The following is a 25,796-nucleotide window of genomic DNA, read 5'->3' as shown; positions in this document are numbered from 1 at the left end:
ACAATTATCAAGATATATATTGAGTCTCAGGAACTGTGCTACAGTTATTAACCTCTGTGGTGCAAATGGTTAGCGCGTTCGGTTGTTAACAGAAAGGTTGGTGGTTCAAGCCCACCCAGGGAAGTATCCTTTTTGCCGGCATGAAACACTTTAATGAAACACAGATACGTACCTCTGCTCTCTCCTGCTTAAGACCCTTTATCTGAACATTTCAATCCTCTGCGTTCTCTCTGCACCTGCAGTCAATTTCATAATTAGGATAGAAAACAAAAGGCCTAGCCCTGTAATACAACTGTAGGCATATGAGGAGGGGAAAATAAGTCAAAAGGCCATCAGCATTTGTTGATCTGGCTTGAAGGCTGTAAGTGTAAGGACCCTGTGGCGCAACGGTAGCGCGTCTGACTCCAGATCAGAAGGTTGCGTGGTCAAATCACGTCGGGGTCACTGCTTACCATTTTATTCCCCACTGAGTTCATATATTTCCTTTCGAAAACAAAGTCAAAGGAACGCAGCCTTGCATTGGCCCGGAATCGAACCCGGGCCTCCCGCGTGGCAGGCGAGAATTCTACCACTGAACCACCAATGCTTCACATGGGGAGTTCACAGGCATAGCTCTGTCCAAGACAGTGATCAGGTGCACACACTTAAATTGTACACATATGAACAAAGTGTGCGCAGCAGACATGACAACGCCAAAGTTTCACATGATGATGGCTTATATAAGACAAGCTCCAGGCAGGCACATACATATCAAGATATATATTGAGTCTAAGGAAAGATGCTGTAGTCACTCGTCTCTGTGGCGCAATCGGTTAGCGCGTTCGGCTGTTAACCGAAAGGTTGGTGGTTCAAGCCCACCCAGGGACGTATTATTTTGCCTGAATGAAACACTTGAATGGAAAACAGATACATACCTTTGCTCTCTCTTGCTGGACACCCTTTCCCTGAATATTTCAATTCTCTGCGTTCTCTCGGCACCTGCAGTCAATTTCATAATTAGGATAGAAAACAAAAGGTCAAGCTCTGTAATACAACTGTAGGCATATGAGGAGGGGAAAATAAGTCAAAAGGCCCACAGCATTTGTTGATCTGGCTCCGAAAGCTGTAAGTGTAAGGACCTCGTGGCGTAACGCTAGCGCGTCTGACTCCAGATCAGAAGGTTGCGTGTTCAAATCACGTCGGGGTCACTGCTTACCATTTTATTCCCCACTGAGGTCATATATTTCCTTTCGAAAACAAAGTCAAAAGAAAGCAGTCTTGCATTGGCTGGGAATCGAACCCGGGCCTCCCGCGTGGCAGACGAGAATTCTACCACTGAACCACCAATGCTTCACATGGGTCGTTCACAGGCAGAGCTCTGCCCAAGACAGTGATCAGGTGCACACACTTAAATTGTACACATATGAACAAAGTGTGCGCAGCAGACATGATAACGCCAACGTTTCACATGAAGATGGCAAGAATCAGATGCAGGAGACTATAACTATGAATGTCTTTGCATTTGCTGAGGTCACTGGCTTGGGACTAGAGTTGTGTTTATCAGGGCATGATGGCAGGCTGCTCCCGACAAAAGTGGTTCACAGAATGCACCCGCCAGATCACCAGCACTATTGTGTTTCAGATTATCTCACTGAACTCTCCTCCTGGAAAATCCTTCCCACTGGCTTTCCCAGATTCTGTGTCCTCCCCTAAATGCTGGGGTGAAACGGGCAGAGTTCTGCGCCCTGCGTCCCTTTACGCGTCCCTAACGCGCTCCCAACGCGGCCTACAGCCCTGGTCGGGCACAGCCCTGGTCGGGCTTAGATCACTGGAGCCTTTTGTGACCAAGAACTCCGGAAGCCTAGGGTCAGGCCTGTTGCACAGGCATATTGTGCCTTGCCAATCCGGGATTGTTGTGTTTCAGGGCCTAGCCATCAATACTCCTGGGATTTCTTTCCCTGAGAACCCTCTTGTCCCTGTCCTCCCACAAGCCCCAGCTTTTATGTAAAATAAAGTGTGCACCATGGGCCTTCCCCTATTTGCTCTCTCCCCAATCTCTTTCTCCAAAGCTGAGCTCTGAAGGTAAATGTATCTATCTGAGTGAGGGGCTAGGGAGGGCCTTTCCCAGCAGTCTTACAAGTCAAGAGTTCAGAGAAAGCACCTGCTATGGGAGGGAGACTTTGCTCACAGAGAAGTCAAGTCTAACATAACACATCTGATGGGCAAGGCACACGCCTTACTGGCTGGTAGCACACCTACAGAGGAGCAGGGAGCTATGCTAAGCAGGCAACAGAAAAGTCATGTATGTGTCTCATACACTGGGACCGGTAGTAATACTGGCTCTAAGACCATTAGACAGTAGTCTATTCATCATTACGTCCAACAATAACAAGACACTAAGCAAATGAGAAATGCTGTATGGCATAAAGACGCATTATATAACACAAGCTCCAGGCAGGCACACAATTATCAAGATATATATTGAGTCTCAGGAACTGTGCTACAGTTATTAACCTCTGTGGTGCAAATGGTTAGCGCGTTCGGTTGTTAACAGAAAGGTTGGTGGTTCAAGCCCACCCAGGGAAGTATCCTTTTTGCCGGCATGAAACACTTTAATGAAACACAGATACGTACCTCTGCTCTCTCCTGCTTAAGACCCTTTATCTGAACATTTCAATCCTCTGCGTTCTCTCTGCACCTGCAGTCAATTTCATAATTAGGATAGAAAACAAAAGGCCTAGCCCTGTAATACAACTGTAGGCATATGAGGAGGGGAAAATAAGTCAAAAGGCCATCAGCATTTGTTGATCTGGCTTGAAGGCTGTAAGTGTAAGGACCTTGTGGCGCAACGGTAGTGCGTCTGACCCCAGATCAGAAGGTTGCGTGGTCAAATCACGTCGGGGTCACTGCTTACCATTTTATTCCCCACTGAGTTCATATATTTCCTTTCGAAAACAAAGTCAAAGGAACGCAGCCTTGCATTGGCCGGGAATCGAACCCGGGCCTCCCGCGTGGCAGGCGAGAATTCTACCACTGAACCACCAATGCTTCACATGGGGAGTTCACAGGCATAGCTCTGTCCAAGACAGTGATCAGGTGCACACACTTAAATTGTACACATATGAACAAAGTGTGCGCAGCAGACATGACAACGCCAAAGTTTCACATGATGATGGCTTATATAAGACAAGCTCCAGGCAGGCACATACATATCAAGATATATATTGAGTCTAAGGAAAGATGCTGTAGTCACTCGTCTCTGTAGCGCAATCGGTTAGCGCGTTCGGCTGTTAACCGAAAGGTTGGTGGTTCAAGCCCACCCAGGGACGTATTATTTTGCCTGAATGAAACACTTGAATGGAAAACAGATACATACCTTTGCTCTCTCCTGCTGGACACCCTTTCCCTGAATATTTCAATTCTCTGCGTTCTCTCGGCACCTGCAGTCAATTTCATAATTAGGATAGAAAACAAAAGGTCAAGCTCTGTAATACAACTGTAGGCATATGAGGAGGGGAAAATAAGTCAAAAGGCCCACAGCATTTGTTGATCTGGCTCCGAAAGCTGTAAGTGTAAGGACCTCGTGGCGTAACGGTAGCGCGTCTGACTCCAGATCAGAAGGTTGCGTGTTCAAATCACGTCGGGGTCACTGCTTACCATTTTATTCCCCACTGAGGTCATATATTTCCTTTCGAAAACAAAGTCAAAAGAAAGCAGTCTTGCATTGGCTGGGAATCGAACCCGGGCCTCCCGCGTGGCAGGCGAGAATTCTACCACTGAACCACCAATGCTTCACATGGGTCGTTCACAGGCAGAGCTCTGCCCAAGACAGTGATCAGGTGCACACACTTAAATTGTACACATATGAACAAAGTGTGCGCAGCAGACATGATAACGCCAACGTTTCACATGAAGATGGCAAGAATCAGATGCAGGAGACTATAACTATGAATGTCTTTGCATTTGCTGAGGTCACTGGCTTGGGACTAGAGTTGTGTTTATCAGGGCATGATGGCAGGCTGCTCCCGACAAAAGTGGTTCACAGAATGCACCCGCCAGATCACCAGCACTATTGTGTTTCAGATTATCTCACTGAACTCTCCTCCTGGAAAATCCTTCCCACTGGCTTTCCCAGATTCTGTGTCCTCCCCTAAATGCTGGGGTGAAACGGGCAGAGTTCTGCGCCCTGCGTCCCTTTACGCGTCCCTAACGCGCTCCCAACGCGGCCTACAGCCCTGGTCGGGCACAGCCCTGGTCGGGCTTAGATCACTGGAGCCTTTTGTGACCAAGAACTCCGGAAGCCTAGGGTCAGGCCTGTTGCACAGGCATATTGTGCCTTGCCAATCCGGGATTGTTGTGTTTCAGGGCCTAGCCATCAATACTCCTGGGATTTCTTTCCCTGAGAACCCTCTTGTCCCTGTCCTCCCACAAGCCCCAGCTTTTATGTAAAATAAAGTGTGCACCATGGGCCTTCCCCTATTTGCTCTCTCCCCAATCTCTTTCTCCAAAGCTGAGCTCTGAAGGTAAATGTATCTATCTGAGTGAGGGGCTAGGGAGGGCCTTTCCCAGCAGTCTTACAAGTCAAGAGTTCAGAGAAAGCACCTGCTATGGGAGGGAGACTTTGCTCACAGAGAAGTCAAGTCTAACATAACACATCTGATGGGCAAGGCACACGCCTTACTGGCTGGTAGCACACCTACAGAGGAGCAGGGAGCTATGCTAAGCAGGCAACAGAAAAGTCATGTATGTGTCTCATACACTGGGACCGGTAGTAATACTGGCTCTAAGACCATTAGACAGTAGTCTATTCATCATTACGTCCAACAATAACAAGACACTAAGCAAATGAGAAATGCTGTATGGCATAAAGACGCATTATATAACACAAGCTCCAGGCAGGCACACAATTATCAAGATATATATTGAGTCTCAGGAACTGTGCTACAGTTATTAACCTCTGTGGTGCAAATGGTTAGCGCGTTCGGTTGTTAACAGAAAGGTTGGTGGTTCAAGCCCACCCAGGGAAGTATCCTTTTTGCCGGCATGAAACACTTTAATGAAACACAGATACGTACCTCTGCTCTCTCCTGCTTAAGACCCTTTATCTGAACATTTCAATCCTCTGCGTTCTCTCTGCACCTGCAGTCAATTTCATAATTAGGATAGAAAACAAAAGGCCTAGCCCTGTAATACAACTGTAGGCATATGAGGAGGGGAAAATAAGTCAAAAGGCCATCAGCATTTGTTGATCTGGCTTGAAGGCTGTAAGTGTAAGGACCTTGTGGCGCAACGGTAGCGCGTCTGACTCCAGATCAGAAGGTTGCGTGGTCAAATCACGTCGGGTCACTGCTTACCATTTTATTCCCCACTGAGTTCATATATTTCCTTTCGAAAACAAAGTCAAAGGAACGCAGCCTTGCATTGGCCGGGAATCGAACCCGGGCCTCCCGCGTGGCAGGCGAGAATTCTACCACTGAACCACCAATGCTTCACATGGGGAGTTCACAGGCATAGCTCTGTCCAAGACAGTGATCAGGTGCACACACTTAAATTGTACACATATGAACAAAGTGTGCGCAGCAGACATGACAACGCCAAAGTTTCACATGATGATGGCTTATATAAGACAAGCTCCAGGCAGGCACATACATATCAAGATATATATTGAGTCTAAGGAAAGATGCTGTAGTCACTCGTCTCTGTGGCGCAATCGGTTAGCGCGTTCGGCTGTTAACCGAAAGGTTGGTGGTTCAAGCCCACCCAGGGACGTATTATTTTGCCTGAATGAAACACTTGAATGGAAAACAGATACATACCTTTGCTCTCTCTTGCTGGACACCCTTTCCCTGAATATTTCAATTCTCTGCGTTCTCTCGGCACCTGCAGTCAATTTCATAATTAGGATAGAAAACAAAAGGTCAAGCTCTGTAATACAACTGTAGGCATATGAGGAGGGGAAAATAAGTCAAAAGGCCCACAGCATTTGTTGATCTGGCTCCGAAAGCTTTAAGTGTAAGGACCTCGTGGCGCAACGGTAGCGCGTCTGACTCCAGATCAGAAGGTTGCGTGTTCAAATCACGTCGGGGTCACTGCTTACCATTTTATTCCCCACTGAGGTCATATATTTCCTTTCGAAAACAAAGTCAAAAGAAAGCAGTCTTGCATTGGCCGGGAATCGAACCCGGGCCTCCCGCGTGGCAGGCGAGAATTCTACCACTGAACCACCAATGCTTCACATGGGTTGTTCACAGGCAGAGCTCTGCCCAAGACAGTGATCAGGTGCACACACTTAAATTGTACACATATGAACAAAGTGTGCGCAGCAGACATGATAACGCCAACGTTTCACATGAAGATGGCAAGAATCAGATGCAGGAGACTATAACTATGAATGTCTTTGCATTTGCTGAGGTCACTGGCTTGGGACTAGAGTTGTGTTTATCAGGGCATGATGGCAGGCTGCTCCCGACAAAAGTGGTTCACAGAATGCACCCGCCAGATCACCAGCACTATTGTGTTTCAGATTATCTCACTGAACTCTCCTCCTGGAAAATCCTTCCCACTGGCTTTCCCAGATTCTGTGTCCTCCCCTAAATGCTGGGGTGAAACGGGCAGAGTTCTGCGCCCTGCGTCCCTTTATGCGTCCCTAACGCGCTCCCAACGCGGCCTACAGCCCTGGTCGGGCACAGCCCTGGTCGGGCTTAGATCACTGGAGCCTTTTGTGACCAAGAACTCCGGAAGCCTAGGGTCAGGCCTGTTGCACAGGCATATTGTGCCTTGCCAATCCGGGATTGTTGTGTTTCAGGGCCTAGCCATCAATACTCCTGGGATTTCTTTCCCTGAGAACCCTCTTGTCCCTGTCCTCCCACAAGCCCCAGCTTTTATGTAAAATAAAGTGTGCACCATGGGCCTTCCCCTATTTGCTCTCTCCCCAATCTCTTTCTCCAAAGCTGAGCTCTGAAGGTAAATGTATCTATCTGAGTGAGGGGCTAGGGAGGGCCTTTCCCAGCAGTCTTACAAGTCAAGAGTTCAGAGAAAGCACCTGCTATGGGAGGGAGACTTTGCTCACAGAGAAGTCAAGTCTAACATAACACATCTGATGGGCAAGGCACACGCCTTACTGGCTGGTAGCACACCTACAGAGGAGCAGGGAGCTATGCTAAGCAGGCAACAGAAAAGTCATGTATGTGTCTCATACACTGGGACCGGTAGTAATACTGGCTCTAAGACCATTAGACAGTAGTCTATTCATCATTACGTCCAACAATAACAAGACACTAAGCAAATGAGAAATGCTGTATGGCATAAAGACGCATTATATAACACAAGCTCCAGGCAGGCACACAATTATCAAGATATATATTGAGTCTCAGGAACTGTGCTACAGTTATTAACCTCTGTGGTGCAAATGGTTAGCGCGTTCGGTTGTTAACAGAAAGGTTGGTGGTTCAAGCCCACCCAGGGAAGTATCTTTTTTGCCGGCATGAAACACTTTAATGAAACACAGATACGTACCTCTGCTCTCTCCTGCTTAAGACCCTTTATCTGAACATTTCAATCCTCTGCGTTCTCTCTGCACCTGCAGTCAATTTCATAATTAGGATAGAAAACAAAAGGCCTAGCCCTGTAATACAACTGTAGGCATATGAGGAGGGGAAAATAAGTCAAAAGGCCATCAGCATTTGTTGATCTGGCTTGAAGGCTGTAAGTGTAAGGACCTTGTGGCGCAACGGTAGCGCGTCTGACTCCAGATCAGAAGGTTGCGTGGTCAAATCACGTCGGGGTCACTGCTTACCATTTTATTCCCCACTGAGTTCATATATTTCCTTTCGAAAACAAAGTCAAAGGAACGCAGCCTTGCATTGGCCGGGAATCGAACCCGGGCCTCCCGCGTGGCAGGCGAGAATTCTACCACTGAACCACCAATGCTTCACATGGGGAGTTCACAGGCATAGCTCTGTCCAAGACAGTGATCAGGTGCACACACTTAAATTGTACACATATGAACAAAGTGTGCGCAGCAGACATGACAACGCCAAAGTTTCACATGATGATGGCTTATATAAGACAAGCTCCAGGCAGGCACATACATATCAAGATATATATTGAGTCTAAGGAAAGATGCTGTAGTCACTCGTCTCTGTGGCGCAATCGGTTAGCGCGTTCGGCTGTTAACCGAAAGGTTGGTGGTTCAAGCCCACCCAGGGACGTATTATTTTGCCTGAATGAAACACTTGAATGGAAAACAGATACATACCTTTGCTCTCTCTTGCTGGACACCCTTTCCCTGAATATTTCAATTCTCTGCGTTCTCTCGGCACCTGCAGTCAATTTCATAATTAGGATAGAAAACAAAAGGTCAAGCTCTGTAATACAACTGTAGGCATATGAGGAGGGGAAAATAAGTCAAAAGGCCCACAGCATTTGTTGATCTGGCTCCGAAAGCTGTAAGTGTAAGGACCTCGTGGCGCAACGGTAGCGCGTCTGACTCCAGATCAGAAGGTTGCGTGTTCAAATCACGTCGGGGTCACTGCTTACCATTTTATTCCCCACTGAGGTCATATATTTCCTTTCGAAAACAAAGTCAAAAGAAAGCAGTCTTGCATTGGCTGGGAATCGAACCCGGGCCTCCCGCGTGGCAGGCGAGAATTCTACCACTGAACCACCAATGCTTCACATGGGTCGTTCACAGGCAGAGCTCTGCCCAAGACAGTGATCAGGTGCACACACTTAAATTGTACACATATGAACAAAGTGTGCGCAGCAGACATGATAACGCCAACGTTTCACATGAAGATGGCAAGAATCAGATGCAGGAGACTATAACTATGAATGTCTTTGCATTTGCTGAGGTCACTGGCTTGGGACTAGAGTTGTGTTTATCAGGGCATGATGGCAGGCTGCTCCCGACAAAAGTGGTTCACAGAATGCACCCGCCAGATCACCAGCACTATTGTGTTTCAGATTATCTCACTGAACTCTCCTCCTGGAAAATCCTTCCCACTGGCTTTCCCAGATTCTGTGTCCTCCCCTAAATGCTGGGGTGAAACGGGCAGAGTTCTGCGCCCTGCGTCCCTTTACGCGTCCCTAACGCGCTCCCAACGCGGCCTACAGCCCTGGTCGGGCACAGCCCTGGTCGGGCTTAGATCACTGGAGCCTTTTGTGACCAAGAACTCCGGAAGCCTAGGGTCAGGCCTGTTGCACAGGCATATTGTGCCTTGCCAATCCGGGATTGGTGTGTTTCAGGGCCTAGCCATCAATACTCCTGGGATTTCTTTCCCTGAGAACCCTCTTGTCCCTGTCCTCCCACAAGCCCCAGCTTTTATGTAAAATAAAGTGTGCACCATGGGCCTTCCCCTATTTGCTCTCTCCCCAATCTCTTTCTCCAAAGCTGAGCTCTGAAGGTAAATGTATCTATCTGAGTGAGGGGCTAGGGAGGGCCTTTCCCAGCAGTCTTACAAGTCAAGAGTTCAGAGAAAGCACCTGCTATGGGAGGGAGACTTTGCTCACAGAGAAGTCAAGTCTAACATAACACATCTGTTGGGCAAGGCACACGCCTTACTGGCTGGTAGCACACCTACAGAGGAGCAGGGAGCTATGCTAAGCAGGCAACAGAAAAGTCATGTATGTGTCTCATACACTGGGACCGGTAGTAATACTGGCTCTAAGACCATTAGACAGTAGTCTATTCATCATTACGTCCAACAATAACAAGACACTAAGCAAATGAGAAATGCTGTATGGCATAAAGACGCATTATATAACACAAGCTCCAGGCAGGCACACAATTATCAAGATATATATTGAGTCTCAGGAACTGTGCTACAGTTATTAACCTCTGTGGTGCAAATGGTTAGCGCGTTCGGTTGTTAACAGAAAGGTTGGTGGTTCAAGCCCACCCAGGGAAGTATCCTTTTTGCCGGCATGAAACACTTTAATGAAACACAGATACGTACCTCTGCTCTCTCCTGCTTAAGACCCTTTATCTGAACATTTCAATCCTCTGCGTTCTCTCTGCACCTGCAGTCAATTTCATAATTAGGATAGAAAACAAAAGGCCTAGCCCTGTAATACAACTGTAGGCATATGAGGAGGGGAAAATAAGTCAAAAGGCCATCAGCATTTGTTGATCTGGCTTGAAGGCTGTAAGTGTAAGGACCTTGTGGCGCAACGGTAGCGCGTCTGACTCCAGATCAGAAGGTTGCGTGGTCAAATCACGTCGGGGTCACTGCTTACCATTTTATTCCCCACTGAGTTCATATATTTCCTTTCGAAAACAAAGTCAAAGGAACGCAGCCTTGCATTGGCCGGGAATCGAACCCGGGCCTCCCGCGTGGCAGGCGAGAATTCTACCACTGAACCACCAATGCTTCACATGGGGAGTTCACAGGCATAGCTCTGTCCAAGACAGTGATCAGGTGCACACACTTAAATTGTACACATATGAACAAAGTGTGCGCAGCAGACATGACAACGCCAAAGTTTCACATGATGATGGCTTATATAAGACAAGCTCCAGGCAGGCACATACATATCAAGATATATATTGAGTCTAAGGAAAGATGCTGTAGTCACTCATCTCTGTGGCGCAATCGGTTAGCGTGTTCGGCTGTTAACCGAAAGGTTGGTGGTTCAAGCCCACCCAGGGATGTATTATTTTGCCTGAATGAAACACTTGAATGGAAAACAGATACATACCTTTGCTCTCTCTTGCTGGACACCCTTTCCCTGAATATTTCAATTCTCTGCGTTCTTTTGGCACCTGCAGTCAATTTCATAATTAGGATAGAAAACAAAAGGTCAAGCTCTGTAATACAACTGTAGGCATATGAGGAGGGGAAAATAAGTCAAAAGGCCCACAGCATTTGTTGATCTGGCTCCGAAAGCTGTAAGTGTAAGGACCTCGTGGCGCAACGGTAGCGCGTCTAACTCCAGATCAGAAGGTTGCGTGTTCAAATCACGTCGGGGTCACTGCTTACCATTTTATTCCCCACTGAGGTCATATATTTCCTTTCGAAAACAAAGTCGAAAGAAAGCAGTCTTGCATTGGCCGGGAATCAAACCCGGGCCTCCCGCGTGGCAGGCGAGAATTCTACCACTGAACCACCAATGCTTCACATGGGTTGTTCACAGGCAGAGCTCTGCCCAAGACAGTGATCAGGTGCACACACTTAAATTGTACACATATGAACCAAGTGTGCGCAGCAGACATGATAACGCCAACGTTTCACATGAAGATGGCAAGAATCAGATGCAGGAGACTATAACTATGAATGTCTTTGCATTTGCTGAGGTCACTGGCTTGGGACTAGAGTTGTGTTTATCAGGGCATGATGGCAGGCTGCTCCCGACAAAAGTGGTTCACAGAATGCACCCGCCAGATCACCAGCACTATTGTGTTTCAGATTATCTCACTGAACTCTCCTCCTGGAAAATCCTTCCCACTGGCTTTCCCAGATTCTGTGTCCTCCCCTAAATGCTGGGGTGAAACGGGCAGAGTTCTGCGCCCTGCGTCCCTTTACGCGTCCCTAACGCGCTCCCAACGCGGCCTACAGCCCTGGTCGGGCACAGCCCTGGTCGGGCTTAGATCACTGGAGCCTTTTGTGACCAAGAACTCCGGAAGCCTAGGGTCAGGCCTGTTGCACAGGCATATTGTGCCTTGCCAATCCGGGATTGTTGTGTTTCAGGGCCTAGCCATCAATACTCCTGGGATTTCTTTCCCTGAGAACCCTCTTGTCCCTGTCCTCCCACAAGCCCCAGCTTTTATGTAAAATAAAGTGTGCACCATGGGCCTTCCCCTATTTGCTCTCTCCCCAATCTCTTTCTCCAAAGCTGAGCTCTGAAGGTAAATGTATCTATCTGAGTGAGGGGCTAGGGAGGGCCTTTCCCAGCAGTCTTACAAGTCAAGAGTTCAGAGAAAGCACCTGCTATGGGAGGGAGACTTTGCTCACAGAGAAGTCAAGTCTAACATAACACATCTGATGGGCAAGGCACACGCCTTACTGGCTGGTAGCACACCTACAGAGGAGCAGGGAGCTATGCTAAGCAGGCAACAGAAAAGTCATGTATGTGTCTCATACACTGGGACCGGTAGTAATACTGGCTCTAAGACCATTAGACAGTAGTCTATTCATCATTACGTCCAACAATAACAAGACACTAAGCAAATGAGAAATGCTGTATGGCATAAAGACGCATTATATAACACAAGCTCCAGGCAGGCACACAATTATCAAGATATATATTGAGTCTCAGGAACTGTGCTACAGTTATTAACCTCTGTGGTGCAAATGGTTAGCGCGTTCGGTTGTTAACAGAAAGGTTGGTGGTTCAAGCCCACCCAGGGAAGTATCCTTTTTGCCGGCATGAAACACTTTAATGAAACACAGATACGTACCTCTGCTCTCTCCTGCTTAAGACCCTTTATCTGAACATTTCAATCCTCTGCGTTCTCTCTGCACCTGCAGTCAATTTCATAATTAGGATAGAAAACAAAAGGCCTAGCCCTGTAATACAACTGTAGGCATATGAGGAAGGGAAAATAAGTCAAAAGGCCATCAGCATTTGTTGATCTGGCTTGAAGGCTGTAAGTGTAAGGACCTTGTGGCGCAACGGTAGCGCGTCTGACTCCAGATCAGAAGGTTGCGTGGTCAAATCACGTCGGGGTCACTGCTTACCATTTTATTCCCCACTGAGTTCATATATTTCCTTTCGAAAACAAAGTCAAAGGAACGCAGCCTTGCATTGGCCGGGAATCAAACCCGGGCCTCCCGCGTGGCAGGCGAGAATTCTACCACTGAACCACCAATGCTTCACATGGGGAGTTCACAGGCATAGCTCTGTCCAAGACAGTGATCAGGTGCACACACTTAAATTGTACACATATGAACAAAGTGTGCGCAGCAGACATGACAACGCCAAAGTTTCACATGATGATGGCTTATATAAGACAAGCTCCAGGCAGGCACATACATATCAAGATATATATTGAGTCTAAGGAAAGATGCTGTAGTCACTCGTCTCTGTGGCGCAATCGGTTAGCGCGTTCGGCTGTTAACCGAAAGGTTGGTGGTTCAAGCCCACCCAGGGACGTATTATTTTGCCTGAATGAAACACTTGAATGGAAAACAGATACATACCTTTGCTCTCTCTTGCTGGACACCCTTTCCCTGAATATTTCAATTCTCTGCGTTCTCTCGGCACCTGCAGTCAATTTCATAATTAGGATAGAAAACAAAAGGTCAAGCTCTGTAATACAACTGTAGGCATATGAGGAGGGGAAAATAAGTCAAAAGGCCCTCAGCATTTGTTGATCTGGCTCCGAAAGCTGTAAGTGTAAGGACCTCGTGGCGCAACGGTAGCGCGTCTGACTCCAGATCAGAAGGTTGCGTGTTCAAATCACGTCGGGGTCACTGCTTACCATTTTATTCCCCACTGAGGTCATATATTTCCTTTCGAAAACAAAGTCAAAAGAAAGCAGTCTTGCATTGGCCGGGAATCGAACCCGGGCCTCCCGCGTGGCAGGCGAGAATTCTACCACTGAACCACCAATGCTTCACATGGGTTGTTCACAGGCAGAGCTCTACCCAAGACAGTGATCAGGTGCACACACTTAAATTGTACACATATGAACCAAGTGTGCGCAGCAGACATGATAACGCCAACGTTTCACATGAAGATGGCAAGAATCAGATGCAGGAGACTATAACTATGAATGTCTTTGCATTTGCTGAGGTCACTGGCTTGGGACTAGAGTTGTGTTTATCAGGGCATGATGGCAGGCTGCTCCCGACAAAAGTGGTTCACAGAATGCACCCGCCAGATCACCAGCACTATTGTGTTTCAGATTATCTCACTGAACTCTCCTCCTGGAAAATCCTTCCCACTGGCTTTCCCAGATTCTGTGTCCTCCCCTAAATGCTGGGGTGAAACGGGCAGAGTTCTGCGCCCTGCGTCCCTTTACGCGTCCCTAACGCGCTCCCAACGCGGCCTACAGCCCTGGTCGGGCACAGCCCTGGTCGGGCTTAGATCACTGGAGCCTTTTGTGACCAAGAACTCCGGAAGCCTAGGGTCAGGCCTGTTGCACAGGCATATTGTGCCTTGCCAATCCGGGATTGTTGTGTTTCAGGGCCTAGCCATCAATACTCCTGGGATTTCTTTCCCTGAGAACCCTCTTGTCCCTGTCCTCCCACAAGCCCCAGCTTTTATGTAAAATAAAGCGTGCACCATGGGCCTTCCCCTATTTGCTCTCTCCCCAATCTCTTTCTCCAAAGCTGAGCTCTGAAGGTAAATGTATCTATCTGAGTGAGGGGCTAGGGAGGGCCTTTCCCAGCAGTCTTACAAGTCAAGAGTTCAGAGAAAGCACCTGCTATGGGAGGGAGACTTTGCTCACAGAGAAGTCAAGTCTAACATAACACATCTGATGGGCAAGGCACACGCCTTACTGGCTGGTAGCACACCTACAGAGGAGCAGGGAGCTATGCTAAGCAGGCAACAGAAAAGTCATGTATGTGTCTCATACACTGGGACCGGTAGTAATACTGGCTCTAAGACCATTAGACAGTAGTCTATTCATCATTACGTCCAACAATAACAAGACACTAAGCAAATGAGAAATGCTGTATGGCATAAAGACGCATTATATAACACAAGCTCCAGGCAGGCACACAATTATCAAGATATATATTGAGTCTCAGGAACTGTGCTACAGTTATTAACCTCTGTGGTGCAAATGGTTAGCGCGTTCGGTTGTTAACAGAAAGGTTGGTGGTTCAAGCCCACCCAGGGAAGTATCCTTTTTGCCGGCATGAAACACTTTAATGAAACACAGATACGTACCTCTGCTCTCTCCTGCTTAAGACCCTTTATCTGAACATTTCAATCCTCTGCGTTCTCTCTGCACCTGCAGTCAATTTCATAATTAGGATAGAAAACAAAAGGCCTAGCCCTGTAATACAACTGTAGGCATATGAGGAGGGGAAAATAAGTCAAAAGGCCATCAGCATTTGTTGATCTGGCTTGAAGGCTGTAAGTGTAAGGACCCTGTGGCGCAACGGTAGCGCGTCTGACTCCAGATCAGAAGGTTGCGTGGTCAAATCACGTCGGGGTCACTGCTTACCATTTTATTCCCCACTGAGTTCATATATTTCCTTTCGAAAACAAAGTCAAAGGAACGCAGCCTTGCATTGGCCCGGAATCGAACCCGGGCCTCCCGCGTGGCAGGCGAGAATTCTACCACTGAACCACCAATGCTTCACATGGGGAGTTCACAGGCATAGCTCTGTCCAAGACAGTGATCAGGTGCACACACTTAAATTGTACACATATGAACAAAGTGTGCGCAGCAGACATGACAACGCCAAAGTTTCACATGATGATGGCTTATATAAGACAAGCTCCAGGCAGGCACATACATATCAAGATATATATTGAGTCTAAGGAAAGATGCTGTAGTCACTCGTCTCTGTGGCGCAATCGGTTAGCGCGTTCGGCTGTTAACCGAAAGGTTGGTGGTTCAAGCCCACCCAGGGACGTATTATTTTGCCTGAATGAAACACTTGAATGGAAAACAGATACATACCTTTGCTCTCTCTTGCTGGACACCCTTTCCCTGAATATTTCAATTCTCTGCGTTCTCTCGGCACCTGCAGTCAATTTCATAATTAGGATAGAAAACAAAAGGTCAAGCTCTGTAATACAACTGTAGGCATATGAGGAGGGGAAAATAAGTCAAAAGGCCCACAGCATTTGTTGATCTGGCTCCGAAAGCTGTAAGTGTAAGGACCTCGTGGCGTAACGCTAGCGCGTCTGACTCCAGATCAGAAGGTTGCGTGTTCAAATCACGTCGGGGTCACTGCTTACCATTTTATTCCCCACTGAGGTCATATATTTCCTTTCGAAAACAAAGTCAAAAGAAAGCAGTCTTGCATTGGCTGGGAATCGAACCCGGGCCTCCCGCGTGGCAGACGAGAATTCTACCACTGAACCACCAATGCTTCACATGGGTCGTTCACAGGCAGAGCTCTGCCCAAGACAGTGATCAGGTGCACACACTTAAATTGTACACATATGAACAAAGTGTGCGCAGCAGACATGATAACGCCAACGTTTCACATGAAGATGGCAAGAATCAGATGCAGGAGACTATAACTATGAATGTCTTTGCATTTGCTGAGGTCACTGGCTTGGGACTAGAGTTGTGTTTATCAGGGCATGATGGCAGGCTGCTCCCGACAAAAGTGGTTCACAGAATGCACCCGCCAGATCACCAGCACTATTGTGTTTCAGATTATCTCACTGAACTCTCCTCCTGGAAAATCCTTCCCACTGGCTTTCCCAGATTCTGTGTCCTCCCCTAAATGCTGGGGTGAAACGGGCAGAGTTCTGCGCCCTGCGTCCCTTTACGCGTCCCTAACGCGCTCCCAACGCGGCCTACAGCCCTGGTCGGGCACAGCCCTGGTCGGGCTTAGATCACTGGAGCCTTTTGTGACCAAGAACTCCGGAAGCCTAGGGTCAGGCCTGTTGCACAGGCATATTGTGCCTTGCCAATCCGGGATTGTTGTGTTTCAGGGCCTAGCCATCAATACTCCTGGGATTTCTTTCCCTGAGAACCCTCTTGTCCCTGTCCTCCCACAAGCCCCAGCTTTTATGTAAAATAAAGTGTGCACCATGGGCCTTCCCCTATTTGCTCTCTCCCCAATCTCTTTCTCCAAAGCTGAGCTCTGAAGGTAAATGTATCTATCTGAGTGAGGGGCTAGGGAGGGCCTTTCCCAGCAGTCTTACAAGTCAAGAGTTCAGAGAAAGCACCTGCTATGGGAGGGAGACTTTGCTCACAGAGAAGTCAAGTCTAACATAACACATCTGATGGGCAAGGCACACGCCTTACTGGCTGGTAGCACACCTACAGAGGAGCAGGGAGCTATGCTAAGCAGGCAACAGAAAAGTCATGTATGTGTCTCATACACTGGGACCGGTAGTAATACTGGCTCTAAGACCATTAGACAGTAGTCTATTCATCATTACGTCCAACAATAACAAGACACTAAGCAAATGAGAAATGCTGTATGGCATAAAGACGCATTATATAACACAAGCTCCAGGCAGGCACACAATTATCAAGATATATATTGAGTCTCAGGAACTGTGCTACAGTTATTAACCTCTGTGGTGCAAATGGTTAGCGCGTTCGGTTGTTAACAGAAAGGTTGGTGGTTCAAGCCCACCCAGGGAAGTATCCTTTTTGCCGGCATGAAACACTTTAATGAAACACAGATACGTACCTCTGCTCTCTCCTGCTTAAGACCCTTTATCTGAACATTTCAATCCTCTGCGTTCTCTCTGCACCTGCAGTCAATTTCATAATTAGGATAGAAAACAAAAGGCCTAGCCCTGTAATACAACTGTAGGCATATGAGGAGGGGAAAATAAGTCAAAAGGCCATCAGCATTTGTTGATCTGGCTTGAAGGCTGTAAGTGTAAGGACCTTGTGGCGCAACGGTAGTGCGTCTGACCCCAGATCAGAAGGTTGCGTGGTCAAATCACGTCGGGGTCACTGCTTACCATTTTATTCCCCACTGAGTTCATATATTTCCTTTCGAAAACAAAGTCAAAGGAACGCAGCCTTGCATTGGCCGGGAATCGAACCCGGGCCTCCCGCGTGGCAGGCGAGAATTCTACCACTGAACCACCAATGCTTCACATGGGGAGTTCACAGGCATAGCTCTGTCCAAGACAGTGATCAGGTGCACACACTTAAATTGTACACATATGAACAAAGTGTGCGCAGCAGACATGACAACGCCAAAGTTTCACATGATGATGGCTTATATAAGACAAGCTCCAGGCAGGCACATACATATCAAGATATATATTGAGTCTAAGGAAAGATGCTGTAGTCACTCGTCTCTGTAGCGCAATCGGTTAGCGCGTTCGGCTGTTAACCGAAAGGTTGGTGGTTCAAGCCCACCCAGGGACGTATTATTTTGCCTGAATGAAACACTTGAATGGAAAACAGATACATACCTTTGCTCTCTCCTGCTGGACACCCTTTCCCTGAATATTTCAATTCTCTGCGTTCTCTCGGCACCTGCAGTCAATTTCATAATTAGGATAGAAAACAAAAGGTCAAGCTCTGTAATACAACTGTAGGCATATGAGGAGGGGAAAATAAGTCAAAAGGCCCACAGCATTTGTTGATCTGGCTCCGAAAGCTGTAAGTGTAAGGACCTCGTGGCGTAACGGTAGCGCGTCTGACTCCAGATCAGAAGGTTGCGTGTTCAAATCACGTCGGGGTCACTGCTTACCATTTTATTCCCCACTGAGGTCATATATTTCCTTTCGAAAACAAAGTCAAAAGAAAGCAGTCTTGCATTGGCTGGGAATCGAACCCGGGCCTCCCGCGTGGCAGGCGAGAATTCTACCACTGAACCACCAATGCTTCACATGGGTCGTTCACAGGCAGAGCTCTGCCCAAGACAGTGATCAGGTGCACACACTTAAATTGTACACATATGAACAAAGTGTGCGCAGCAGACATGATAACGCCAACGTTTCACATGAAGATGGCAAGAATCAGATGCAGGAGACTATAACTATGAATGTCTTTGCATTTGCTGAGGTCACTGGCTTGGGACTAGAGTTGTGTTTATCAGGGCATGATGGCAGGCTGCTCCCGACAAAAGTGGTTCACAGAATGCACCCGCCAGATCACCAGCACTATTGTGTTTCAGATTATCTCACTGAACTCTCCTCCTGGAAAATCCTTCCCACTGGCTTTCCCAGATTCTGTGTCCTCCCCTAAATGCTGGGGTGAAACGGGCAGAGTTCTGCGCCCTGCGTCCCTTTACGCGTCCCTAACGCGCTCCCAACGCGGCCTACAGCCCTGGTCGGGCACAGCCCTGGTCGGGCTTAGATCACTGGAGCCTTTTGTGACCAAGAACTCCGGAAGCCTAGGGTCAGGCCTGTTGCACAGGCATATTGTGCCTTGCCAATCCGGGATTGTTGTGTTTCAGGGCCTAGCCATCAATACTCCTGGGATTTCTTTCCCTGAGAACCCTCTTGTCCCTGTCCTCCCACAAGCCCCAGCTTTTATGTAAAATAAAGTGTGCACCATGGGCCTTCCCCTATTTGCTCTCTCCCCAATCTCTTTCTCCAAAGCTGAGCTCTGAAGGTAAATGTATCTATCTGAGTGAGGGGCTAGGGAGGGCCTTTCCCAGCAGTCTTACAAGTCAAGAGTTCAGAGAAAGCACCTGCTATGGGAGGGAGACTTTGCTCACAGAGAAGTCAAGTCTAACATAACACATCTGATGGGCAAGGCACACGCCTTACTGGCTGGTAGCACACCTACAGAGGAGCAGGGAGCTATGCTAAGCAGGCAACAGAAAAGTCATGTATGTGTCTCATACACTGGGACCGGTAGTAATACTGGCTCTAAGACCATTAGACAGTAGTCTATTCATCATTACGTCCAACAATAACAAGACACTAAGCAAATGAGAAATGCTGTATGGCATAAAGACGCATTATATAACACAAGCTCCAGGCAGGCACACAATTATCAAGATATATATTGAGTCTCAGGAACTGTGCTACAGTTATTAACCTCTGTGGTGCAAATGGTTAGCGCGTTCGGTTGTTAACAGAAAGGTTGGTGGTTCAAGCCCACCCAGGGAAGTATCCTTTTTGCCGGCATGAAACACTTTAATGAAACACAGATACGTACCTCTGCTCTCTCCTGCTTAAGACCCTTTATCTGAACATTTCAATCCTCTGCGTTCTCTCTGCACCTGCAGTCAATTTCATAATTAGGATAGAAAACAAAAGGCCTAGCCCTGTAATACAACTGTAGGCATATGAGGAGGGGAAAATAAGTCAAAAGGCCATCAGCATTTGTTGATCTGGCTTGAAGGCTGTAAGTGTAAGGACCTTGTGGCGCAACGGTAGCGCGTCTGACTCCAGATCAGAAGGTTGCGTGGTCAAATCACGTCGGGTCACTGCTTACCATTTTATTCCCCACTGAGTTCATATATTTCCTTTCGAAAACAAAGTCAAAGGAACGCAGCCTTGCATTGGCCGGGAATCGAACCCGGGCCTCCCGCGTGGCAGGCGAGAATTCTACCACTGAACCACCAATGCTTCACATGGGGAGTTCACAGGCATAGCTCTGTCCAAGACAGTGATCAGGTGCACACACTTAAATTGTACACATATGAACAAAGTGTGCGCAGCAGACATGACAACGCCAAAGTTTCACATGATGATGGCTTATATAAGACAAGCTCCAGGCAGGCACATACATATCAAGATATATATTGAGTCTAAGGAAAGATGCTGTAGTCACTCGTCTCTGTGGCGCAATCGGTTAGCGCGTTCGGCTGTTAACCGAAAGGTTGGTGGTTCAAGCCCACCCAGGGACGTATTATTTTGCCTGAATGAAACACTTGAATGGAAAACAGATACATACCTTTGCTCTCTCTTGCTGGACACCCTTTCCCTGAATATTTCAATTCTCTGCGTTCTCTCGGCACCTGCAGTCAATTTCATAATTAGGATAGAAAACAAAAGGTCAAGCTCTGTAATACAACTGTAGGCATATGAGGAGGGGAAAATAAGTCAAAAGGCCCACAGCATTTGTTGATCTGGCTCCGAAAGCTGTAAGTGTAAGGACCTCGTGGCGCAACGGTAGCGCGTCTGACTCCAGATCAGAAGGTTGCGTGTTCAAATCACGTCGGGGTCACTGCTTACCATTTTATTCCCCACTGAGGTCATATATTTCCTTTCGAAAACAAAGTCAAAAGAAAGCAGTCTTGCATTGGCCGGGAATCGAACCCGGGCCTCCCGCGTGGCAGGCGAGAATTCTACCACTGAACCACCAATGCTTCACATGGGTTGTTCACAGGCAGAGCTCTGCCCAAGACAGTGATCAGGTGCACACACTTAAATTGTACACATATGAACAAAGTGTGCGCAGCAGACATGATAACGCCAACGTTTCACATGAAGATGGCAAGAATCAGATGCAGGAGACTATAACTATGAATGTCTTTGCATTTGCTGAGGTCACTGGCTTGGGACTAGAGTTGTGTTTATCAGGGCATGATGGCAGGCTGCTCCCGACAAAAGTGGTTCACAGAATGCACCCGCCAGATCACCAGCACTATTGTGTTTCAGATTATCTCACTGAACTCTCCTCCTGGAAAATCCTTCCCACTGGCTTTCCCAGATTCTGTGTCCTCCCCTAAATGCTGGGGTGAAACGGGCAGAGTTCTGCGCCCTGCGTCCCTTTATGCGTCCCTAACGCGCTCCCAACGCGGCCTACAGCCCTGGTCGGGCACAGCCCTGGTCGGGCTTAGATCACTGGAGCCTTTTGTGACCAAGAACTCCGGAAGCCTAGGGTCAGGCCTGTTGCACAGGCATATTGTGCCTTGCCAATCCGGGATTGTTGTGTTTCAGGGCCTAGCCATCAATACTCCTGGGATTTCTTTCCCTGAGAACCCTCTTGTCCCTGTCCTCCCACAAGCCCCAGCTTTTATGTAAAATAAAGTGTGCACCATGGGCCTTCCCCTATTTGCTCTCTCCCCAATCTCTTTCTCCAAAGCTGAGCTCTGAAGGTAAATGTATCTATCTGAGTGAGGGGCTAGGGAGGGCCTTTCCCAGCAGTCTTACAAGTCAAGAGTTCAGAGAAAGCACCTGCTATGGGAGGGAGACTTTGCTCACAGAGAAGTCAAGTCTAACATAACACATCTGATGGGCAAGGCACACGCCTTACTGGCTGGTAGCACACCTACAGAGGAGCAGGGAGCTATGCTAAGCAGGCAACAGAAAAGTCATGTATGTGTCTCATACACTGGGACCGGTAGTAATACTGGCTCTAAGACCATTAGACAGTAGTCTATTCATCATTACGTCCAACAATAACAAGACACTAAGCAAATGAGAAATGCTGTATGGCATAAAGACGCATTATATAACACAAGCTCCAGGCAGGCACACAATTATCAAGATATATATTGAGTCTCAGGAACTGTGCTACAGTTATTAACCTCTGTGGTGCAAATGGTTAGCGCGTTCGGTTGTTAACAGAAAGGTTGGTGGTTCAAGCCCACCCAGGGAAGTATCTTTTTTGCCGGCATGAAACACTTTAATGAAACACAGATACGTACCTCTGCTCTCTCCTGCTTAAGACCCTTTATCTGAACATTTCAATCCTCTGCGTTCTCTCTGCACCTGCAGTCAATTTCATAATTAGGATAGAAAACAAAAGGCCTAGCCCTGTAATACAACTGTAGGCATATGAGGAGGGGAAAATAAGTCAAAAGGCCATCAGCATTTGTTGATCTGGCTTGAAGGCTGTAAGTGTAAGGACCTTGTGGCGCAACGGTAGCGCGTCTGACTCCAGATCAGAAGGTTGCGTGGTCAAATCACGTCGGGGTCACTGCTTACCATTTTATTCCCCACTGAGTTCATATATTTCCTTTCGAAAACAAAGTCAAAGGAACGCAGCCTTGCATTGGCCGGGAATCGAACCCGGGCCTCCCGCGTGGCAGGCGAGAATTCTACCACTGAACCACCAATGCTTCACATGGGGAGTTCACAGGCATAGCTCTGTCCAAGACAGTGATCAGGTGCACACACTTAAATTGTACACATATGAACAAAGTGTGCGCAGCAGACATGACAACGCCAAAGTTTCACATGATGATGGCTTATATAAGACAAGCTCCAGGCAGGCACATACATATCAAGATATATATTGAGTCTAAGGAAAGATGCTGTAGTCACTCGTCTCTGTGGCGCAACCGGTTAGCGCGTTCGGCTGTTAACCGAAAGGTTGGTGGTTCAAGCCCACCCAGGGACGTATTATTTTGCCTGAATGAAACACTTGAATGGAAAACAGATACATACCTTTGCTCTCTCTTGCTGGACACCCTTTCCCTGAATATTTCAATTCTCTGCGTTCTCTCGGCACCTGCAGTCAATTTCATAATTAGGATAGAAAACAAAAGGTCAAGCTCTGTAATACAACTGTAGGCATATGAGGAGGGGAAAATAAGTCAAAAGGCCCACAGCATTTGTTGATCTGGCTCCGAAAGCTGTAAGTGTAAGGACCTCGTGGCGCAACGGTAGCGCGTCTGACTCCAGATCAGAAGGTTGCGTGTTCAAATCACGTCGGGGTCACTGCTTACCATTTTATTCCCCACTGAGGTCATATATTTCCTTTCGAAAACAAAGTCAAAAGAAAGCAGTCTTGCATTGGCTGGGAATCGAACCCGGGCCTCCCGCGTGGCAGGCGAGAATTCTACCACTGAACCACCAATGCTTCACATGGGTCGTTCACAGGCAGAGCTCTGCCCAAGACAGTGATCAGGTGCACACACTTAAATTGTACACATATGAACAAAGTGTGCGCAGCAGACATGATAACGCCAACGTTTCACATGAAGATGGCAAGAATCAGATGCAGGAGACTATAACTATGAATGTCTTTGCATTTGCTGAGGTCACTGGCTTGGGACTAGAGTTGTGTTTATCAGGGCATGATGGCAGGCTGCTCCCGACAAAAGTGGTTCACAGAATGCACCCGCCAGATCACCAGCACTATTGTGTTTCAGATTATCTCACTGAACTCTCCTCCTGGAAAATCCTTCCCACTGGCTTTCCCAGATTCTGTGTCCTCCCCTAAATGCTGGGGTGAAACGGGCAGAGTTCTGCGCCCTGCGTCCCTTTACGCGTCCCTAACGCGCTCCCAACGCGGCCTACAGCCCTGGTCGGGCACAGCCCTGGTCGGGCTTAGATCACTGGAGCCTTTTGTGACCAAGAACTCCGGAAGCCTAGGGTCAGGCCTGTTGCACAGGCATATTGTGCCTTGCCAATCCGGGATTGGTGTGTTTCAGGGCCTAGCCATCAATACTCCTGGGATTTCTTTCCCTGAGAACCCTCTTGTCCCTGTCCTCCCACAAGCCCCAGCTTTTATGTAAAATAAAGTGTGCACCATGGGCCTTCCCCTATTTGCTCTCTCCCCAATCTCTTTCTCCAAAGCTGAGCTCTGAAGGTAAATGTATCTATCTGAGTGAGGGGCTAGGGAGGGCCTTTCCCAGCAGTCTTACAAGTCAAGAGTTCAGAGAAAGCACCTGCTATGGGAGGGAGACTTTGCTCACAGAGAAGTCAAGTCTAACATAACACATCTGTTGGGCAAGGCACACGCCTTACTGGCTGGTAGCACACCTACAGAGGAGCAGGGAGCTATGCTAAGCAGGCAACAGAAAAGTCATGTATGTGTCTCATACACTGGGACCGGTAGTAATACTGGCTCTAAGACCATTAGACAGTAGTCTATTCATCATTACGTCCAACAATAACAAGACACTAAGCAAATGAGAAATGCTGTATGGCATAAAGACGCATTATATAACACAAGCTCCAGGCAGGCACACAATTATCAAGATATATATTGAGTCTCAGGAACTGTGCTACAGTTATTAACCTCTGTGGTGCAAATGGTTAGCGCGTTCGGTTGTTAACAGAAAGGTTGGTGGTTCAAGCCCACCCAGGGAAGTATCCTTTTTGCCGGCATGAAACACTTTAATGAAACACAGATACGTACCTCTGCTCTCTCCTGCTTAAGACCCTTTATCTGAACATTTCAATCCTCTGCGTTCTCTCTGCACCTGCAGTCAATTTCATAATTAGGATAGAAAACAAAAGGCCTAGCCCTGTAATACAACTGTAGGCATATGAGGAGGGGAAAATAAGTCAAAAGGCCATCAGCATTTGTTGATCTGGCTTGAAGGCTGTAAGTGTAAGGACCTTGTGGCGCAACGGTAGCGCGTCTGACTCCAGATCAGAAGGTTGCGTGGTCAAATCACGTCGGGGTCACTGCTTACCATTTTATTCCCCACTGAGTTCATATATTTCCTTTCGAAAACAAAGTCAAAGGAACGCAGCCTTGCATTGGCCGGGAATCGAACCCGGGCCTCCCGCGTGGCAGGCGAGAATTCTACCACTGAACCACCAATGCTTCACATGGGGAGTTCACAGGCATAGCTCTGTCCAAGACAGTGATCAGGTGCACACACTTAAATTGTACACATATGAACAAAGTGTGCGCAGCAGACATGACAACGCCAAAGTTTCACATGATGATGGCTTATATAAGACAAGCTCCAGGCAGGCACATACATATCAAGATATATATTGAGTCTAAGGAAAGATGCTGTAGTCACTCATCTCTGTGGCGCAATCGGTTAGCGTGTTCGGCTGTTAACCGAAAGGTTGGTGGTTCAAGCCCACCCAGGGATGTATTATTTTGCCTGAATGAAACACTTGAATGGAAAACAGATACATACCTTTGCTCTCTCTTGCTGGACACCCTTTCCCTGAATATTTCAATTCTCTGCGTTCTTTTGGCACCTGCAGTCAATTTCATAATTAGGATAGAAAACAAAAGGTCAAGCTCTGTAATACAACTGTAGGCATATGAGGAGGGGAAAATAAGTCAAAAGGCCCACAGCATTTGTTGATCTGGCTCCGAAAGCTGTAAGTGTAAGGACCTCGTGGCGCAACGGTAGCGCGTCTAACTCCAGATCAGAAGGTTGCGTGTTCAAATCACGTCGGGGTCACTGCTTACCATTTTATTCCCCACTGAGGTCATATATTTCCTTTCGAAAACAAAGTCGAAAGAAAGCAGTCTTGCATTGGCCGGGAATCAAACCCGGGCCTCCCGCGTGGCAGGCGAGAATTCTACCACTGAACCACCAATGCTTCACATGGGTTGTTCACAGGCAGAGCTCTGCCCAAGACAGTGATCAGGTGCACACACT

General features: G+C 47.6%; 41 non-coding genes across 41 annotated transcripts; 27 read left to right on the top strand and 14 right to left on the bottom strand.

The window, feature by feature from the left end:
- The first annotated feature begins 372 nt into the window (after positions 1 to 372).
- Positions 373 to 444, top strand: TRNAW-CCA (transfer RNA tryptophan (anticodon CCA)). The gene has a single exon. It is a non-coding gene; the product is annotated as a tRNA-Trp (tRNA).
- Positions 445 to 793: 349 nt separating this feature from the next.
- On the top strand, positions 794 to 867 carry TRNAN-GUU (transfer RNA asparagine (anticodon GUU)). The gene has a single exon. It is a non-coding gene; the product is annotated as a tRNA-Asn (tRNA).
- Positions 868 to 2,956: 2,089 nt separating this feature from the next.
- TRNAG-GCC (transfer RNA glycine (anticodon GCC)) lies at positions 2,957 to 3,027 on the bottom strand. The gene has a single exon. It is a non-coding gene; the product is annotated as a tRNA-Gly (tRNA).
- A 207-nt stretch (positions 3,028 to 3,234) lies between these two features.
- TRNAN-GUU (transfer RNA asparagine (anticodon GUU)) lies at positions 3,235 to 3,308 on the top strand. Its single transcript has one exon. It is a non-coding gene; the product is annotated as a tRNA-Asn (tRNA).
- A 248-nt stretch (positions 3,309 to 3,556) lies between these two features.
- Positions 3,557 to 3,628, top strand: TRNAW-CCA (transfer RNA tryptophan (anticodon CCA)). Its single transcript has one exon. It is a non-coding gene; the product is annotated as a tRNA-Trp (tRNA).
- A 1,768-nt stretch (positions 3,629 to 5,396) lies between these two features.
- On the bottom strand, positions 5,397 to 5,467 carry TRNAG-GCC (transfer RNA glycine (anticodon GCC)). Its single transcript has one exon. It is a non-coding gene; the product is annotated as a tRNA-Gly (tRNA).
- A 207-nt stretch (positions 5,468 to 5,674) lies between these two features.
- TRNAN-GUU (transfer RNA asparagine (anticodon GUU)) lies at positions 5,675 to 5,748 on the top strand. Its single transcript has one exon. It is a non-coding gene; the product is annotated as a tRNA-Asn (tRNA).
- A 248-nt stretch (positions 5,749 to 5,996) lies between these two features.
- On the top strand, positions 5,997 to 6,068 carry TRNAW-CCA (transfer RNA tryptophan (anticodon CCA)). Its single transcript has one exon. It is a non-coding gene; the product is annotated as a tRNA-Trp (tRNA).
- Positions 6,069 to 6,139: 71 nt separating this feature from the next.
- Positions 6,140 to 6,210, bottom strand: TRNAG-GCC (transfer RNA glycine (anticodon GCC)). Its single transcript has one exon. It is a non-coding gene; the product is annotated as a tRNA-Gly (tRNA).
- A 1,484-nt stretch (positions 6,211 to 7,694) lies between these two features.
- On the top strand, positions 7,695 to 7,766 carry TRNAW-CCA (transfer RNA tryptophan (anticodon CCA)). Its single transcript has one exon. It is a non-coding gene; the product is annotated as a tRNA-Trp (tRNA).
- Positions 7,767 to 7,837: 71 nt separating this feature from the next.
- Positions 7,838 to 7,908, bottom strand: TRNAG-GCC (transfer RNA glycine (anticodon GCC)). Its single transcript has one exon. It is a non-coding gene; the product is annotated as a tRNA-Gly (tRNA).
- Positions 7,909 to 8,115: 207 nt separating this feature from the next.
- Positions 8,116 to 8,189, top strand: TRNAN-GUU (transfer RNA asparagine (anticodon GUU)). Its single transcript has one exon. It is a non-coding gene; the product is annotated as a tRNA-Asn (tRNA).
- A 248-nt stretch (positions 8,190 to 8,437) lies between these two features.
- TRNAW-CCA (transfer RNA tryptophan (anticodon CCA)) lies at positions 8,438 to 8,509 on the top strand. Its single transcript has one exon. It is a non-coding gene; the product is annotated as a tRNA-Trp (tRNA).
- A 1,626-nt stretch (positions 8,510 to 10,135) lies between these two features.
- On the top strand, positions 10,136 to 10,207 carry TRNAW-CCA (transfer RNA tryptophan (anticodon CCA)). The gene has a single exon. It is a non-coding gene; the product is annotated as a tRNA-Trp (tRNA).
- Positions 10,208 to 10,278: 71 nt separating this feature from the next.
- Positions 10,279 to 10,349, bottom strand: TRNAG-GCC (transfer RNA glycine (anticodon GCC)). The gene has a single exon. It is a non-coding gene; the product is annotated as a tRNA-Gly (tRNA).
- Positions 10,350 to 10,556: 207 nt separating this feature from the next.
- TRNAN-GUU (transfer RNA asparagine (anticodon GUU)) lies at positions 10,557 to 10,630 on the top strand. Its single transcript has one exon. It is a non-coding gene; the product is annotated as a tRNA-Asn (tRNA).
- A 248-nt stretch (positions 10,631 to 10,878) lies between these two features.
- Positions 10,879 to 10,950, top strand: TRNAW-CCA (transfer RNA tryptophan (anticodon CCA)). Its single transcript has one exon. It is a non-coding gene; the product is annotated as a tRNA-Trp (tRNA).
- Positions 10,951 to 11,021: 71 nt separating this feature from the next.
- On the bottom strand, positions 11,022 to 11,092 carry TRNAG-GCC (transfer RNA glycine (anticodon GCC)). The gene has a single exon. It is a non-coding gene; the product is annotated as a tRNA-Gly (tRNA).
- A 1,484-nt stretch (positions 11,093 to 12,576) lies between these two features.
- On the top strand, positions 12,577 to 12,648 carry TRNAW-CCA (transfer RNA tryptophan (anticodon CCA)). Its single transcript has one exon. It is a non-coding gene; the product is annotated as a tRNA-Trp (tRNA).
- Positions 12,649 to 12,719: 71 nt separating this feature from the next.
- TRNAG-GCC (transfer RNA glycine (anticodon GCC)) lies at positions 12,720 to 12,790 on the bottom strand. Its single transcript has one exon. It is a non-coding gene; the product is annotated as a tRNA-Gly (tRNA).
- Positions 12,791 to 12,997: 207 nt separating this feature from the next.
- Positions 12,998 to 13,071, top strand: TRNAN-GUU (transfer RNA asparagine (anticodon GUU)). The gene has a single exon. It is a non-coding gene; the product is annotated as a tRNA-Asn (tRNA).
- Positions 13,072 to 13,319: 248 nt separating this feature from the next.
- TRNAW-CCA (transfer RNA tryptophan (anticodon CCA)) lies at positions 13,320 to 13,391 on the top strand. The gene has a single exon. It is a non-coding gene; the product is annotated as a tRNA-Trp (tRNA).
- Positions 13,392 to 13,462: 71 nt separating this feature from the next.
- TRNAG-GCC (transfer RNA glycine (anticodon GCC)) lies at positions 13,463 to 13,533 on the bottom strand. The gene has a single exon. It is a non-coding gene; the product is annotated as a tRNA-Gly (tRNA).
- Positions 13,534 to 15,017: 1,484 nt separating this feature from the next.
- On the top strand, positions 15,018 to 15,089 carry TRNAW-CCA (transfer RNA tryptophan (anticodon CCA)). Its single transcript has one exon. It is a non-coding gene; the product is annotated as a tRNA-Trp (tRNA).
- Positions 15,090 to 15,438: 349 nt separating this feature from the next.
- Positions 15,439 to 15,512, top strand: TRNAN-GUU (transfer RNA asparagine (anticodon GUU)). The gene has a single exon. It is a non-coding gene; the product is annotated as a tRNA-Asn (tRNA).
- A 2,089-nt stretch (positions 15,513 to 17,601) lies between these two features.
- TRNAG-GCC (transfer RNA glycine (anticodon GCC)) lies at positions 17,602 to 17,672 on the bottom strand. The gene has a single exon. It is a non-coding gene; the product is annotated as a tRNA-Gly (tRNA).
- Positions 17,673 to 17,879: 207 nt separating this feature from the next.
- On the top strand, positions 17,880 to 17,953 carry TRNAN-GUU (transfer RNA asparagine (anticodon GUU)). Its single transcript has one exon. It is a non-coding gene; the product is annotated as a tRNA-Asn (tRNA).
- Positions 17,954 to 18,201: 248 nt separating this feature from the next.
- Positions 18,202 to 18,273, top strand: TRNAW-CCA (transfer RNA tryptophan (anticodon CCA)). Its single transcript has one exon. It is a non-coding gene; the product is annotated as a tRNA-Trp (tRNA).
- A 1,768-nt stretch (positions 18,274 to 20,041) lies between these two features.
- On the bottom strand, positions 20,042 to 20,112 carry TRNAG-GCC (transfer RNA glycine (anticodon GCC)). Its single transcript has one exon. It is a non-coding gene; the product is annotated as a tRNA-Gly (tRNA).
- A 207-nt stretch (positions 20,113 to 20,319) lies between these two features.
- Positions 20,320 to 20,393, top strand: TRNAN-GUU (transfer RNA asparagine (anticodon GUU)). Its single transcript has one exon. It is a non-coding gene; the product is annotated as a tRNA-Asn (tRNA).
- Positions 20,394 to 20,641: 248 nt separating this feature from the next.
- TRNAW-CCA (transfer RNA tryptophan (anticodon CCA)) lies at positions 20,642 to 20,713 on the top strand. The gene has a single exon. It is a non-coding gene; the product is annotated as a tRNA-Trp (tRNA).
- A 71-nt stretch (positions 20,714 to 20,784) lies between these two features.
- TRNAG-GCC (transfer RNA glycine (anticodon GCC)) lies at positions 20,785 to 20,855 on the bottom strand. The gene has a single exon. It is a non-coding gene; the product is annotated as a tRNA-Gly (tRNA).
- Positions 20,856 to 22,339: 1,484 nt separating this feature from the next.
- TRNAW-CCA (transfer RNA tryptophan (anticodon CCA)) lies at positions 22,340 to 22,411 on the top strand. Its single transcript has one exon. It is a non-coding gene; the product is annotated as a tRNA-Trp (tRNA).
- Positions 22,412 to 22,482: 71 nt separating this feature from the next.
- TRNAG-GCC (transfer RNA glycine (anticodon GCC)) lies at positions 22,483 to 22,553 on the bottom strand. The gene has a single exon. It is a non-coding gene; the product is annotated as a tRNA-Gly (tRNA).
- A 207-nt stretch (positions 22,554 to 22,760) lies between these two features.
- On the top strand, positions 22,761 to 22,834 carry TRNAN-GUU (transfer RNA asparagine (anticodon GUU)). The gene has a single exon. It is a non-coding gene; the product is annotated as a tRNA-Asn (tRNA).
- A 248-nt stretch (positions 22,835 to 23,082) lies between these two features.
- Positions 23,083 to 23,154, top strand: TRNAW-CCA (transfer RNA tryptophan (anticodon CCA)). Its single transcript has one exon. It is a non-coding gene; the product is annotated as a tRNA-Trp (tRNA).
- Positions 23,155 to 24,780: 1,626 nt separating this feature from the next.
- On the top strand, positions 24,781 to 24,852 carry TRNAW-CCA (transfer RNA tryptophan (anticodon CCA)). The gene has a single exon. It is a non-coding gene; the product is annotated as a tRNA-Trp (tRNA).
- A 71-nt stretch (positions 24,853 to 24,923) lies between these two features.
- On the bottom strand, positions 24,924 to 24,994 carry TRNAG-GCC (transfer RNA glycine (anticodon GCC)). The gene has a single exon. It is a non-coding gene; the product is annotated as a tRNA-Gly (tRNA).
- A 207-nt stretch (positions 24,995 to 25,201) lies between these two features.
- TRNAN-GUU (transfer RNA asparagine (anticodon GUU)) lies at positions 25,202 to 25,275 on the top strand. Its single transcript has one exon. It is a non-coding gene; the product is annotated as a tRNA-Asn (tRNA).
- A 248-nt stretch (positions 25,276 to 25,523) lies between these two features.
- TRNAW-CCA (transfer RNA tryptophan (anticodon CCA)) lies at positions 25,524 to 25,595 on the top strand. Its single transcript has one exon. It is a non-coding gene; the product is annotated as a tRNA-Trp (tRNA).
- Positions 25,596 to 25,666: 71 nt separating this feature from the next.
- Positions 25,667 to 25,737, bottom strand: TRNAG-GCC (transfer RNA glycine (anticodon GCC)). Its single transcript has one exon. It is a non-coding gene; the product is annotated as a tRNA-Gly (tRNA).
- Positions 25,738 to 25,796: the final 59 nt, after the last annotated feature.

The sequence above is a fragment of the Lissotriton helveticus genome, chromosome 1_2, assembly GCF_964261635.1.
Source record: "Lissotriton helveticus chromosome 1_2, aLisHel1.1, whole genome shotgun sequence".
Taxonomy (NCBI): domain Eukaryota; kingdom Metazoa; phylum Chordata; class Amphibia; order Caudata; family Salamandridae; genus Lissotriton; species Lissotriton helveticus.
Note: the sequence above shows the minus strand (reverse complement) of the source record. Positions and strands in the feature narration are given on the sequence as shown.